This window comes from Prionailurus viverrinus, chromosome A3, assembly GCF_022837055.1.
Source record: "Prionailurus viverrinus isolate Anna chromosome A3, UM_Priviv_1.0, whole genome shotgun sequence".
Classification (NCBI taxonomy): domain Eukaryota; kingdom Metazoa; phylum Chordata; class Mammalia; order Carnivora; family Felidae; genus Prionailurus; species Prionailurus viverrinus.
In genome coordinates, this window is record NC_062563.1 from 99,568,024 (window position 1) to 99,582,677 (window position 14,654).

Genomic DNA, 14,654 nt, shown 5'->3' on the forward strand with positions numbered 1-14,654 from the left:
AATTAAGCTATGGCCTTCAAAAGATTAAATAGTGGAGGCAGCATAATATGAAGGAGGTGAAGGACAAAATAGTCAGGAGACAGTTGTAACTCAGAGATGATGTGTTAAAGGATTGCCCTTGCTACTGAGTTAGGATTTAAAAATGTCTGCTCCTTCCCCTACAACACTAATGCTCTGAATTGGGGTTTGGGGACTGGCCATGGGCACATTCAGCCCCCTCCCCCTCATTTCCTCTTACCCCAACTCATATGTTCCATTGTGAAATTTGTGTACATTTTTTTCTGTCCCCTACTACCTATGGTGGAAAGTGGGAGGGAGTTGAAATAGAGAATGTCTTATTCATCTTTGAATACCTCAAGACCATGTTTCCCATACTGTGTCCAAAAAAGGTTCATAAATACTGGAATAAACCAAGTAAAACAGGTATCTGGCGTAGGAATTCTCAAGGCTTTACTTTCCTATGTGTCTTATGAATTCTCAAAAGAGAGATACAGTCTGTAGCTTTTCCCAAACGTTTGGGAAAAGATTCTCCCCTTCCTCTGACCTCCAAGTAGTATTTATTTCTAGGGATCAATTTCTCTGAGCACAGCTGAGATAACATTATTTAAAAGATTTAACACAGTGCCACAATTGAAGAAGGTGTCCCCTAAATGTTCATTAAATGAAGGCGCATCTCTGTAAAAGCCAATCATATTTTACATTTTAATTATGTTGTTTTACAGTTTCCCTGGCATTTAAGTGCTGCTACTTATGTTGTGATTTTTTTTTCTGTTTACCCACTTGTACTTACAGTGCTTCATCTTGGACTCTTAGCTTTCATATTCTGCATCATAAATCCTCCTTGTTTGTATAATTTAATTATCTCTACCTTTGTTGACCCATATCAATATGGAACACATAGGACATTTTCTTTATATTGGCTGGTATGACTCAGAGTTTTGATATACCAGAGCTCAGTGGCTTGCATTACAAAGACTTGTTTCTTTATCATGTTACCTGCCCTGTGCAGCTTGTGTGACTTTACTCCATGTTATCTTTATTCTGGGACCCAGGCTAAGAAGCATGTATGGAACATGCCAGCCTTCAGACAAAAGGAAAGGAGAACATAGTGAACCTCACGGTGCTCCTAAAGCTTGCTCAGACATCATTTCCTTCATACTTCTCTGGATTAAGCAAGTCACATGGCTGAACCCCTTGTTAGTGGGCGAAGAAAGTGTATTCCTCTCGTAAGGAGGGAGCAGCAAATATTTTTAACATTATAAGGTCTGTCCACTACACTGTGTTTCTCCTTTCTGGTCCAGCATGGATATGATAAGCAGGTAGCAAATTATCAGATCATTCTGGCTTACATTTTTAACAGGTGCAGAAAAGAGTGCAATTATTAGGTTTTTTAAAATTTTAATTCTACATTCTGAGCTCTATCTTAAGATCCACTCTCCTGTGAATTTCCTGTTAACTAAAATTCTGGACAACTTGCTTCTATTTCTGGAACATGAAAAGGCCATCATTTATTCCTCTAGCTAAAGATATAGTGAACTTAGAGAATCAAACATTCTTCTTTTAAGTAGCGGTAGATACTCCATTCTGAATCATTTTCTCATTGCCAGACTCCATTGATGTTGATTCTAGATACAAGAAAACTAAATAAAACAAGAAAACTGAAAACATTATTTGTCTTTGTAAAAGTAATTTTAATCATAAGCCTTAAAGTAAACAGTTTACAATTTATGCCTGTTTACTGTGCAACACAATAAGGATTATGTGTTCCATAAAAAGTCAGATAAACTGTGCTGTAAGTTTTATTTTATCACAACAGTAAACTCTGTTCATATATTTACTTACTGCTCAGGAATCATCAATCATCTGCTCACAACCTAGAATAATAACAATAATGTTGATACACAGCACATGGTTAATAAAGTTGTTCATCTTTACTTTGAACAAACCACAACCCCACTGACAATCATAAACATCCACCGTTTTGTCCAATTGAATAAAAGTTATAGTATTTTCTTGGCAAACACAGATCATATCTTGCATAGTAAATGGTTTAATTCATAAAGTCAACAGGAAAATATATAGAAGCAAAATAAATACAATCAAAACACAAGTTGGTGATTTTAATACAGATTTTTAAAGGACTAGGTCTGATCAAAGTAGGACATTCTCCAGTTACATATTAGGTAATATCTAGGACTATGTTGCCCACTTCCATAGATACCACTTGCCTTTCATTTTTTTTAGACCAGCACATCTGGGTGATACATAGAATATGATGCAAATGGTGCCCAATGGAGTCTGATTGGTAATATTGAGTCCAATTCTCATTTAACAGATGTGGAAACTCAGACCCATGGAGAAGAGGTCCTCTGCCCTGACAGCTTCATAAGCCTGGCTTTGACACGGAAAAGGTAAGTCCCATGAGTAATTGGTGTCGGTAAGTCCTTCATGCCACTGTTCCTGGAATTCTACACATGTTGTCTCAGACTTGTGTTCAAGGCCTGATCCATCTAGAATCCAACTGCTTTAAGTTGTACCCCATCATTTTTTATTAAGTTCTCAAAATAAAGAAGAGAACAGTTTTTGGTAGGGGAACAAATGAGATCTCTCAAGTTTTGATAGAAGGTATAAGAGGTAATGCATAGCTATGTGAAAACATAGAGGGAGGGGTTGTGGGATGAGTTTGAACAGGAATCTAATGGTACCAACAACATTTTAAGCATATGCAATACAGTCTAAAATCAGCCTACTCCTACTCTCATTTCCTATACTTCTCATTAGAGTTTTTATACCTATTCCTATAATTTGAATGTTGGTTTCTTCTTACTGTTTGTGAAGACTGAAATACCTATTCTTAGCCAAATTTTAGTCTATTCAAATAATTATTTAACTGATTAGTTGAATTTTATAAACATAAACTAGCGTAATACCAGTCTGACAAAGAATGTATATATCCAGGTTCATGACAAATTTAATTCAAGATAATACTGGAAAATATGATTTAGGAAAAGTAATACTGGATGAGAAAGACAAAAATTAAACACTAATTTAACTAATTTAACTAGATACTATGAACCAGACACTTTATTAACATTTGAGGTTTTTTTCCTCTTGTTATGTTCTTAATAACAGAACTCCCCAATTTTTAGCTATGCACATGGCACAAAACTAAAGAACACATTTCCCAGCTTCCTTTGCAACTAGGTGTTGTCATGTTACTAAATTCTGGGCAATGAAATAAAGTGGAAGTGTTGTGTTACAGTTTCTTAAAAATGTCCTCAATAGATAGCTGGTGTGTGTTCTTGGTACCTTTTTCATTATCCTTTCTTCCATCTGCTGGCTGGAATACAGAGGTGGTAGTTGGAGCCTAACAATGTGTTTCCCATACCATGTCACAGGTGAGTTGAAACTGACCTGAATCTCCGACATCTTTGTGGAGCCATATAACATCCCTAGATCTCCTATCTCAAAACATGTTTCCATGTGATAAAAATATCTATGGTACATAATTTGAGGTTTCTATTCTCTCAAACTAAACATAATCACAACTGATATTCCTTCAATTTAGAAATGCAAAACCCAGGAATGAAACAAGAAAGGAAAATGTCAATTTGATTGCAAATCAGTGGTAGACACAGTATTTACACTAAGGTCATTTATGATGGCAAAATCTGTATTATTTTCTCTAGAACACACAATCTCCTGGTTAGTACCAAATATAGTTAAAAAAGAGAAGATAGTCCAAAGAGGAAAAACTAACTAGATTCCTTGAGGTCTGAAGCAATCATTCAGTACCTTATTCAATACCAATCACAGCAAAATTTCTGCTGTGGGTAATAAATAAATAAGGGGAGGAGTCAATATTAATTCCTGGGTTTTATCCTTGGTTGACTAGTGAATGGTGGTGGCGCTATTTGTGCAAGTGGTAATGAGATAGGAAACCAACCCACTATTCAAGGTTCAGTGCATGATGAAAGGACCTGGATAGACATTTTTCCAAAGAAGACATACAAATGTCCAATAACTACAGGAAAAGTTTTTCAACATCACTAACTAATCATCAGGGAAATCCAAATCAAAACCACCATGAAATGTCACCTCACACCTGGTAGAATAGAGAAACACAAGAGAAAACAAGTGATGGAAAGGATGTGGAGAAAAGGGAACCCATGTACACTCTTGATGGGACTATAAACTGGTACTGTGGAAAGCAATATGGAGGTTCCTCAAAAAATTAAAAGTAGGACCATTATATAATCTAGCAATCTCACTTCTGGGTATATATCCAAAGAAATAAAATTACTATCTCAAAGAGCTAACTGCACTCCCATGTTTGTTATGGCATTGTTCACAAGAGCCAACACATGGGAATGACCTAAATGTCTACCAATTTATGAATGGATAAAGAAAATACGGCATATATATGTGTGCCATATGTACATATATGTATATGTATGCACACACACAGTAGAATATTATGCAGCCATAAAGAAGGCAATCCTGCCATTTGCAACAATGTGGATGTAACTTGAGGGCATTGTGCTGAGTGAAATAAGTTAAATGAAGAAAGACAAATACTACATGATGTCACTTATATGTGGAATCTAAAAAAGCCTGGGAGTTCCTGGGAGGCTCAGTCAGTTAGGCCTCCAACTTGGCTCAGGTCATGATCTTGCAGTTTGTGAGTCTGAGCCCCACGTTGGGCTCTGTGCCGATAGCTCAGAGCCTAGAGCCTGCTTCTGATTCTGTGTCTCCCTCTCTCTCTGCCCCTCCCCACTCATTGTCTCATCTGTCTCTCTCTCAAAAATAAATAAACATTAAAAAATTAAAGCAATAAATAAATAAATAAATAAGCAAGTCTAACTCACAGAAATAGAAAATAGAATATTGGTTGCCATGGGCTAAGGGCTGAGGGAAACAAGGAGATGTGGTCAAAGGGAAGAAACTTTCTGTTATAAGATGAATAAGCTCTGGGGTCGAACACATACATGATTACTGTAGTCAGCAATACTGTATTATACCCTTGAAAGTTGCTATGAGGGTAGATCTTAAACGTTCTCACCCCACATACACAAACATACTTACACACACACAGACACACACACCCCAGGTTTAAAAAATGCTTACATGTATTCAGTGTTTCTGCAGCTTCCAATCTAGTTTCAATGTAGAGCTAGAGTGGTAATTAAAAATATAATCCTGCAATGTTTTCCTCCATATTAATCCTCTCTTTAGCTTCCCTTTACACTTAGAACATATTCCAAAATCCTTAGCTGGCCTATGGTGCTGCATGATCTGGAGCTTTGCTTCTTCACCACTTTCTCTTTCCTACTTGGTCACGGTGTTCCAGCCACAGATATCTCCTTGGCATTCTTCAAAGATACTGAGTCTTTTCTTGCCTAAAGACAATTCCAGCTGCTATTTCCTCTGCCTAGAATGCTGTTCCCTCCTTGATGGCAACTTCTCTGCTCACAAATCCACCTCCCCAGTGAAGCAGTCCCCAACCACTACCTCAGAATCAGCCCTCCTGTACTCCCCGTCCAGTTCCTACCTCTGGCATGACTGCTTTTCTTTCCAACGTTGTTCACGATATGTATCTACTTAACTTATTTATGGTTTCCTTCTCTATCATGGCAGAAAAATTTGTTTTTTACGCCATCACGTCCCCAGCACTTACAAAATGATGGCATATCACAAGTACTTAATAAACACTGGAGAGATGAAAAATAAAGCAATAGACTTCGGGTTTCTAGTCTCACGAGTAAGGAGTTAGAAACCGTCTCTCCATCCTAACAATGAAAAGGCTGAGCAGATTGAAAAATCAACAACTGTTCTGGGATCCATAAGGATCCCAAGATCTGTGGAGGACACAGAGCCAATTGCTGTTCCCAAGATCGGAGACAAGTACATTCAGGGAGTCACAACTTACCAGAGACCCATGAGCAGAATCTGCTGGGGAAACCAATGCTTGAGGCGGGAAAACCTGAACTATCATTCCTAAATTGCTGGAGGCGCATTCTGGACAAGTCTGCGAGCTAAAAGCCCCAGGGGGAACCCAGTCACAAGGGGCTTCCACAACACTGTAAAATTTACCTCCAGGAACATAACCAGATTCCCACAATAAATAGCAGAGAAAAATCCTCTCATGTTACTGGCATGGAGAGGGAAAAGGGAACCATTTTGAAATACCACAGAGCCCCCTTGTCCTGAGCAAGGCCTGCCCTCAGGAAAAGCTACTCAACCAGAGCCTAAACTGCTGGGGTGTTAGCAGAGCCCAACTGATCTGGGAGAAGGGAAATAACACCAGTCAGCTCTAGCCTTCTATGTGGCAAAAGGGAAATACACAATTCCAGCCCCTGGTAGCCATCCTGTCTCACCTAAAAGAGGAGAAAAAAAAAAAAACCAAAACTGAGAAACACTTGTGAAGTTCACAGTCAAGAGGCTCAGGCTTAATACAAAACTGAGACCTAATCAGAAGATAGAAAGCTTTCCCTCCTTCCACACCTCACCACCACATTACTAAAGGCCTATTTACAGCAGTTCCTTTTAGCTGGTATGTTATGTTCAGCTATGAAGACAACATTCCAAGGCATACTAAAAAGCAAAAAACACAATTTGAAGAGACAGAGCAAGACTTAGAACCAAACATGGCAGGGATGTTAGAATTATAAGAGCTGGAAATTAAAACAATTATGATTAATATGCTAAGAGCTCTACTGGATAAAGTAGACAGCACATAACAGACGAGCAATGTAAGCAGAGAGATGGAAATCACAAGAGGACTAAAGGACATGCAAGGGATCAAAACACCGTTAACAGAAAAGAAGAATGCCCTCCATAGGACACAGCCGAAGACAGAATCTCCGAGCTTGAGGATATATCAATAGAAACTTCAAAAACTGAAAAGCACAGAGAACAAAGACTGAAAAAACAGAACAGAATATCCAAGGACTGTGGGACAACTATAAAAGGTGTAACATACACAGAGTGGGAATACCAGAAGGAGAAGAGAGAAAGGAGCAGAAGAAATAGTTGAAACAATAAGGACTGAGAATTTCAGTCACTGGAGGGGTGGTCAGGGGGCTCCCACAATATTGTCAAATTAATGTCAGACATGAGACTGCCTGCTTAGCTTAGGTCATTTTGTCCACACCCTAGGACCGTTTTTCTAAGGGCTTTTGTTTTGTTTTATTTTGTTTTGTTTTGTTTTGTTTTGTTTTATATGCTATATTGCCTGTGGCTTTGGGTGTTAGATGGTCAAACAAGCAATATGAGATCAGCCCTCTGGACTCAAGCTCCTCCTAGTCTAGTATATTCGGTCAGAAAAAAAGTCATTTCAGGGAAGCAATTAGTTCAACTAACCGCTTGACTGCTCTGGTAAAATTGGCCAGTTGTCTGACCTTCTTTAGAAGCTGGGAAGGAATTTTCTACCCCGCCCCCCAACCATGACTCTGGCAGAGATATTGCTTTTCCTTTCTCCCCCTGAATCAAAGGGAGCTTTAAACCCTTGGTGCTTAAGTGACTCGACATTTTGTTGCATTAACAGATGCAAGGAAAAGTAATAGATATATATTTGTGGACTGCATAAGAAGAATCTCTTATTTATTGGATTTAGTAAAGCTCCCATTGTTGAACCTAGAGGGTACCTTTTGGATTTTAATAAAGCACACTTTGAAGTTGGTCTCCGAGTCATATATGTAAAAAAAAAATCAGTAAGTATATTTCACCTGTCAATGAACCATTACCTTTTTTTGAAAGTTTGCCATTTTAGCTGCTAGCGGTTTCCAAACTCTGGATCCCTAGAATTTTTAAGCAGACTTTCAGGGTGCCACAGGGGAGAAAAGGATGCTAATGAGGCAAGACTTACATTTGCATAGCACTTTGCTTTTTATAAAACACTTTTCGTTATTTCAGTGGGTTCTTAAAATAATCCTGTGATGAGGGCAAGAGTTAATATCCCCACTTTTAAAAATGAAGAAATAAAGATTCGGAGATGTTAAGCAACTTTTCTACTGTTACAGCTAATTAGGGATGGATCCAGGCCTATCATGCAAGTCCTAGTTCATTGCCTCGAAAGCCAGGGCTCCGTTGACTGTTTGATACTGTTCCCGCTCAGAGATAACCTCCTGAAATCAGAAGTCACATATACACTTTTGTCTCCCTATGCCCTCTGCTGCTGTGTGTGTGAGAGAGAGAATATTTAAAAGAGTCTGTGTAATATTTAAAATGTATTTCCAAATGATTTAAAACACACACATACTGGAATATACAAATTAATTAAGCCAGCCTGATACCTGTGTTTTCATACATTCTAAAAACCGGTAAATACCTGCATCATTAGACCAGGGGATATGACCAAATGTGTTTGGAAAATGCGTATCAGGAAAATTTCAAATAATATGTCCAAGGTCCCTTAGCCAGCATGCGGTGGAGCTTGAATTTATCCAGGCTTGACATTGTCTCCAGTGATGCACAATTTCAGGTGTTTTATGCAAATTAGGGAGAGAAGCATAGGTTTTCAGAATGGAATTAATTAATAGAGGACATTTCAGAACACTCAGTATGTGCATGTAGCAGAGTCTGCTCTGTCACAGTCACTTTGGGTGAGATCGTCTTGTCAGGAGCTCCTTTAGTTCTTTGCTAAGTAAACTTCCTTGTATGAAATCCAAGGGTGCACCCACCTTACACAAAATCCCCTTGTAGAGCAAATTGGGTTTTAGCAAAGGCTCAGGGCATTTGTTCAGAAGGGCAGCTGGAATACAGTAGAAGGTTTTTTAAAAGGACACATGTCAACACCAGCAGAAGAAGGAGATCTGGTAGCTTTGAAAGAAAATATTTTAGAAATAATAGGAAAAAGTAGGTCAGGACCTGCCAGAGCCAGAACCTGTCTATCAGCAGTCCTTATTTTCTTTTGGGTCCCTCTACAAATCCTGATGGCCTCAGGCCACACTTAAAGATTAGTCGGGGCCCTCAAGTAAAATGCAGCCACTTTTTCTGTCAGAGGCAAGAACCTGCCAAGTTGATACCCAAGGAACCCGGGCTTGTCCAACAGTTGTATTTTTTCACTGTCTATTTTGCACTTTGGATGTCGTATCTTGCTCAGGTTTCTGTAGTTTGCAATTTCAAATTCTGTAGACCAAAGGTCAGCAAACTACCACCCACTCTTGTGTTTTCATACTGCAAGTGAGCTAGGAATGATTTTTACATTTTTCAATACAAAACAATGACAACAAAAGGATAAATAAAATTCAGAATTTCAGTGTCCATGAATAAAATTTAATTGGAACGCAGCCATGCCCATTCATCACAGTATTCTGTACCTGCTTTTGTGCCACAATGGCAGCACCCAGTAGGTGAAACAGACACATAATGCCTGACAACCTAAAATATTTACCAGCCAATCCATTACAAAATTTGCCAGCTTCTGCTCTTAGACTGACTGTTGTCCTTGGATGTCTCACTTCCTAAGTCCCCTACCTGGCCTACCTGCTCTGACCTTGCTGGAACCTCCAATTCCTACCTCATCTCTTAGGCTTCCTGGAGATCTCTTGGTCTGAGTATCCCATCTTTTATCCCAGACACCCTGCATCACAGCACAGTACCGTTAAAAATAGGTCTGTAAGTTTTATTCAATTAGCATCTGATTTGCTAAGGGAAAAAAATTATCACTTTCTGCCTCATGGCTCCTCATGTGCTTAATTAACACATTAGTGGCTAATGAAGACACCAAGGTACCATCACATGATATAGTGCTGGTGTTTATCCATGTTTGTCACAACTGTTCTCCACGATGCTCCAGGAGATGGAGCATTCCTTCAGAGGGTAGTTCAATGGCAAAGCAACCAGTTATGAGAGCTGAAATAGAGGGAAAAAGAAACATCTTCCAAATCTGTCTTCTTGGTGCTAAGAAAAAACTTAATGTTCTATGGAGAACCAAAGAGTAAGAGTAATAATTATTATTAATTATTTTTGAACACTATTTTTGAACCAGTTAATATGCTTACAACTTTATTGCTATTGTCACACTTAATCATCAAAATTTTCCCATGAAGTAGGCATTGTACTTATTTTACTAGTATGAAACCAAGACAAGGTAGTACCACACGGACACTAAATACAAACCAATAAGTAGGACTTATGTCTCCCTGACATCATAGTCTATAGCAGTGACCACCACACTGCACTGTCTCTTCAACTCAACTTAAAGATCTGGTTGACAAGTGGAAATGTGTTCTCCAGCTCCTAAAAAGGCAGGGCTAAATGTGCATGGGTTATGGGGGATCATAAGGAAAAAGAGAAACAATGGGTAGCACGAGTTCCTGTAAAAGGAAATTTTTACTGATATTGTTCACTACACAATGAAATTCAGTACAAGTTAGTCTGTCTGGGGCCTCATCCAGAGGATGATTATCCTCAAGGATCTGAAGGACTTCATGCCTATCAGCTGATCTGCAAAGGCAATAACGTTCCAGTGTACACAGTTTATAGGATAGGAGCAATGGGATGGCATGTCAGAATCCTCTTGATCATCTAGACCAGCTCATTCTTTTATAGATGTGGAAATTGAGGCCCAAAATGGGAAGGTGACCAGCCTAATGTCATACAACTGTTAGTGATGGGTGCCAGATAGAGTGGTGATTTCCATTACGCTATGGACCATCAGTGATACAGTGACAGGAGTGCGAACTTTGGATGCATACAGACCAGGCTGAGCACCCCCTGGGGAGTTGGCCTGACAGCTAGTAGTCAGCAGATCTTCTCCTGTTGATACCCTTGGCATCTCCAAGAATGCAGAGAGCATGTCCCCTTCTGACACCCCTTAACTCAAGTTAGTTCACTATATTCCACCAAGGATAATTACCACTAGTACAGGGTTTTATATTTTTTCTTTTGAGAGAGAGAGCACATGCACACAGAGCAGGGGAGAGGGACAGAGGGAGTGAGAAGAGAGAGAATCTTAAGCAGGTTCCACACTCAGCATGGAGCCTGATGTGGGGCTTGATCTCATGACTATGAGGCCAAAGTCAAGAGTCAGACGCTTAACCAACTGTGCCATCCAGGTGCCCCAGGGCTTTGTATTCTAATGCCTCACAACAGTTATTACTTACATCTAACAAGGAGGAAATTTCAGTGAAAAGAAATAAAGAGACTGGATCTAGGTCACCCAACATGGCAGTGTTCTCCCTCCCACATGGAAATTACTCCCAGTAAAGAAAAGGAACATTGGGGCACCTGGGTGGCGCAGTCGGTTAAGCGTCCGACTTCAGCCAGGTCACGATCTCGCTGTCCGTGAGTTCGAGCCCCGTGTCAGGCTCTGGGCTGATGGCTCAGAGCCTGGAGCCTGTTTCCGATTCTGTGTCTCCCTCTCTCTCTGCCCCTCCCCCGTTCATGCTCTGTCTCTCTCTGTCCCAAAAATAAATAAACGTTGAAAAAAAAAAAAAGAAAGAAAAGGAACATTATCATGGGTTCTCCTGATTCCTCCAGGGGAGCCATGCTCCGTTCTTCCCCAGGGATTTCACCTCCATAAATAAAGTTTTGGGGCCATGATGGTAGAGTCAAGTGGGTGTGTGACAGAGATACATAGTATCTAGCAACCTAAGATATTTATCATCCAGCCCATTTTAGACTACGTCTCTCATGGGATTAACAACTATTCATGGGTCAGATACCATTTTAAATCCCTTATAAACAAACCTCCCAATTTCCCCAATCAACTTAAAATGGATTTTATTGTACTTTCATTAGCAAAGTTTATGGGAGTTCTTAAAAACAAGAACTGTATTTATTCATTCAGCAAACATGATTACACTCCTAGAATGTCCATAAAGTTTTACCAGGATTTTGAGAAATCCTCACAAGAACCTTGTGAGGATTTATTACCTCCATGTTGCACATAAGTAAACTGAAACTTTTTAATGGTGAGATAACTTAAAAAGTCTCAATAACTGAGTGGCAAAGTCAGAATTCAAATACTTTGCCCAAGAAAATTATTGGTCAGGTAAAATGATTGCCATTTTACCAAAGAGGAGACTAAAGCACAGAGAGCCAAAACCACTTACTCAAGCTGCATGCTTAATAAACCGGAGAGTCAGGATTCATATATGGGTTTTCTGATTAAATTCTGGAGCTCCTTCTAGTGTTTTATCAAATGCTCCACAGACATCTTCATATCTACTAATTTTAGCAAATAATATTTCTTTAGGAAATGATTGCTAGGGATACAGAGGTATGTTTTTGAAATCCCATTATCCTTGGCATCTAAATTACATACATATTGTTCATGATTGAGGTGGAGATAAGCAGGAAGATTTCTGCCATGGGCAAGATAACAACTATCCCAAATGGGGTTCTTCAATTTTGTAGTTTCTCTGGAGATTTAATCTGCATTCTAGGCCTATAAAAACCATTCTGGCTCCTCATATAATAATTCCAATACCTTTGTAATAATATTTCTCTTTCATTTCCCTGCAAATAGAAATGCATTGCTTAAACAGACCATTTTTATTTACCTTGTGAATCATATATGAGAAAAACATAGCTAATTTGAGAGTAGCACAGTATTTCCTTGGGGCCTCTCACTGGGGGGATTACATGATGCATCAGACTTGATGGCAAATGAAACACACAGGGGCCCACTGATGCACCAAATCCCATTTTGGGAAGTCTGTTTCAGTGGAAGATTGCAAACAAGCCATTATTTTGTCAGTTGGAACAAAAGCCCTGATTAAAAATTAAAATACATTCTGTACTGATAAATATACAGCTGCCTAATTACTTGCAAGATTTATATTTCGTGGTGTTAATTCCCTCATAATGGTTATTTCTTACTCCCTATAAACCAGAACACAACAAGCCTGACAGTGACAAGCTTCAATAAACATTTGGTTGTCCCTTTTATTAGATAGACCAGTTCCTGATTATTAATGTTTCAAAATCCCATTTTAAAATATTTCACCAGTACAGAACTGTGTTCTTTCCATCAAATGGCCTTTAATGTAAGTAGAAGTTTATTTTTAGATACTTAATTATGACTAATTTAAAATTTCCTTTCTGCCAACCGGACCTTCTAATTTTCCATCACACAGTGTTTCCTCAACATTCACTCATGTACACACACGACTGAAACATAAAGCAACAAAATCACTAAAATAAATAAGACAAAACAGAATAAAATAATAACTTTCAGTAGCTTCAAGGAGATTTTGGAGACCAGGGTGAAAGTTAAATGGGCGCCATGATTAAAAGGAGATCAAAAAAATGATTTTGTAGGTTCATCAATTGTAACAAATGTATCGATCTGATGCAGAATGCTGATGGAGAAGGAGGGTTTTGAGAGCAGGGTGAGGGACTATGTGGGAGATCTTTACCTTTTGCCCAATTTTTCTGTGAACCTGAAAGTCTCCAAAAAGTAAAAAGGAAAGTAAAAAAAGAAAAAGAAAAGAGTTCAAAGAAGGGCTCTAGGTTTTATTGATTTAGTGGTTCAGTGGCATCATCAAGGACCCAGTTTCTTTCCGTCCCTTCTCTGTAACATCTTCAGTGGCTCAGTTTTGCCTCTGGGCTGGCTCCTCCCACAGAGCAAGATGGCTGCTGGAATTCAAAACACTACACCCACACAAGACAGTACCCTAAGGCAGAAAAAGTACATGTTCTCTGGAATCTCCTGCTTAAGAGGAGAAATCCTTGGGGCGCCTGGGTGGCGCAGTCGGTTAAGTGTCCGACTTCAGCCAGGTCACGATCTCGCGGTCTGTGAGTTCGAGCCCCGCGTCGGGCTCTGGGCTGATGGCTCAGAGCCTGGAGCCTCTTTCCGATTCTGTGTCTCCCTCTCTCTCTGCCCCTCCCCCGTTCATGCTCTGTCTCTCTCTGTCCCAAAAATAAATAAACGTTGAAAAAAAAAAAATTAAAAAAAAAAAAAAAAAAGAGGAGAAATCCTTAGGACACCTGGATGGTTCAGTTCATTAAGTGGCTAAACATCTGACTCTTGATTTCTGCTCAGGTCATAATCTCACAGTTTGTGAGATTAAGCTCTGCATCAGGTTCTGTGCTGACAGCACAGAGCCTGCTTGGGATTCTCTTTCTGCCCCTCCCAGGCTCACTCTCTCTCAAAATAAATAAATAAACATTTAAAATAAATATTTTAGGGGCGCCTGGGTGGCGCGGTCGGTTAAGTGTCCGACTTCAGCCAGGTCACGATCTCGCGGTCCGTGAGTTCGAGCCCCGTGTCAGGCTCTGGGCTGATGGCTCGGAGCCTGGAGCCTGTTTCCGATTCTGTGTCTCCCTCTCTCTCTGCCCCTGCCCCGTTCATGCTCTGTCTCTCTCTGTCCCAAAAATAAATAAAAATGTTGAAAAAAAAATTTTAAAGAAATATTTTAAAAAAGAGAGAGAGAGAAGAAACCCTTAAAGAGAACTGTCCTTTTGGCTTCTGGCCAAATTGGGTCACAAGCACATCCTAAATAAATCATTGAATAAAAAAGATTGAAACCACCAAGTTATGATCAGAATTTACCCAGGGTCATGTGGGGAACAGGTGGGCATCTAAACTTAAATCAGATGTTTGTGGAGGAGAGAAAAAATGTTGGGGAATGAATATTCAAAGAGAAACCAACAATTTCTGCTACTGAGGATACTATTAGAAAAAGTTACTTTCTAGTAGGCAT

At 39.4% G+C, this 14,654-nt stretch overlaps 1 long non-coding RNA gene across 1 annotated transcript in view; it reads left to right on the plus strand.

Annotated features, from left to right (window-relative positions):
• The window catches only part of LOC125162561 (uncharacterized), a 126,397-nt gene extending 123,986 nt beyond the window's left edge, over positions 1 to 2,411 (plus strand). The window contains exon 3 of the long non-coding RNA XR_007151085.1: positions 2,336 to 2,411. This is a non-coding gene — a long non-coding RNA (uncharacterized LOC125162561). The remainder of the gene's footprint in view (positions 1 to 2,335) is intronic.
• The last annotated feature ends 12,243 nt before the right edge of the window (positions 2,412 to 14,654 follow it).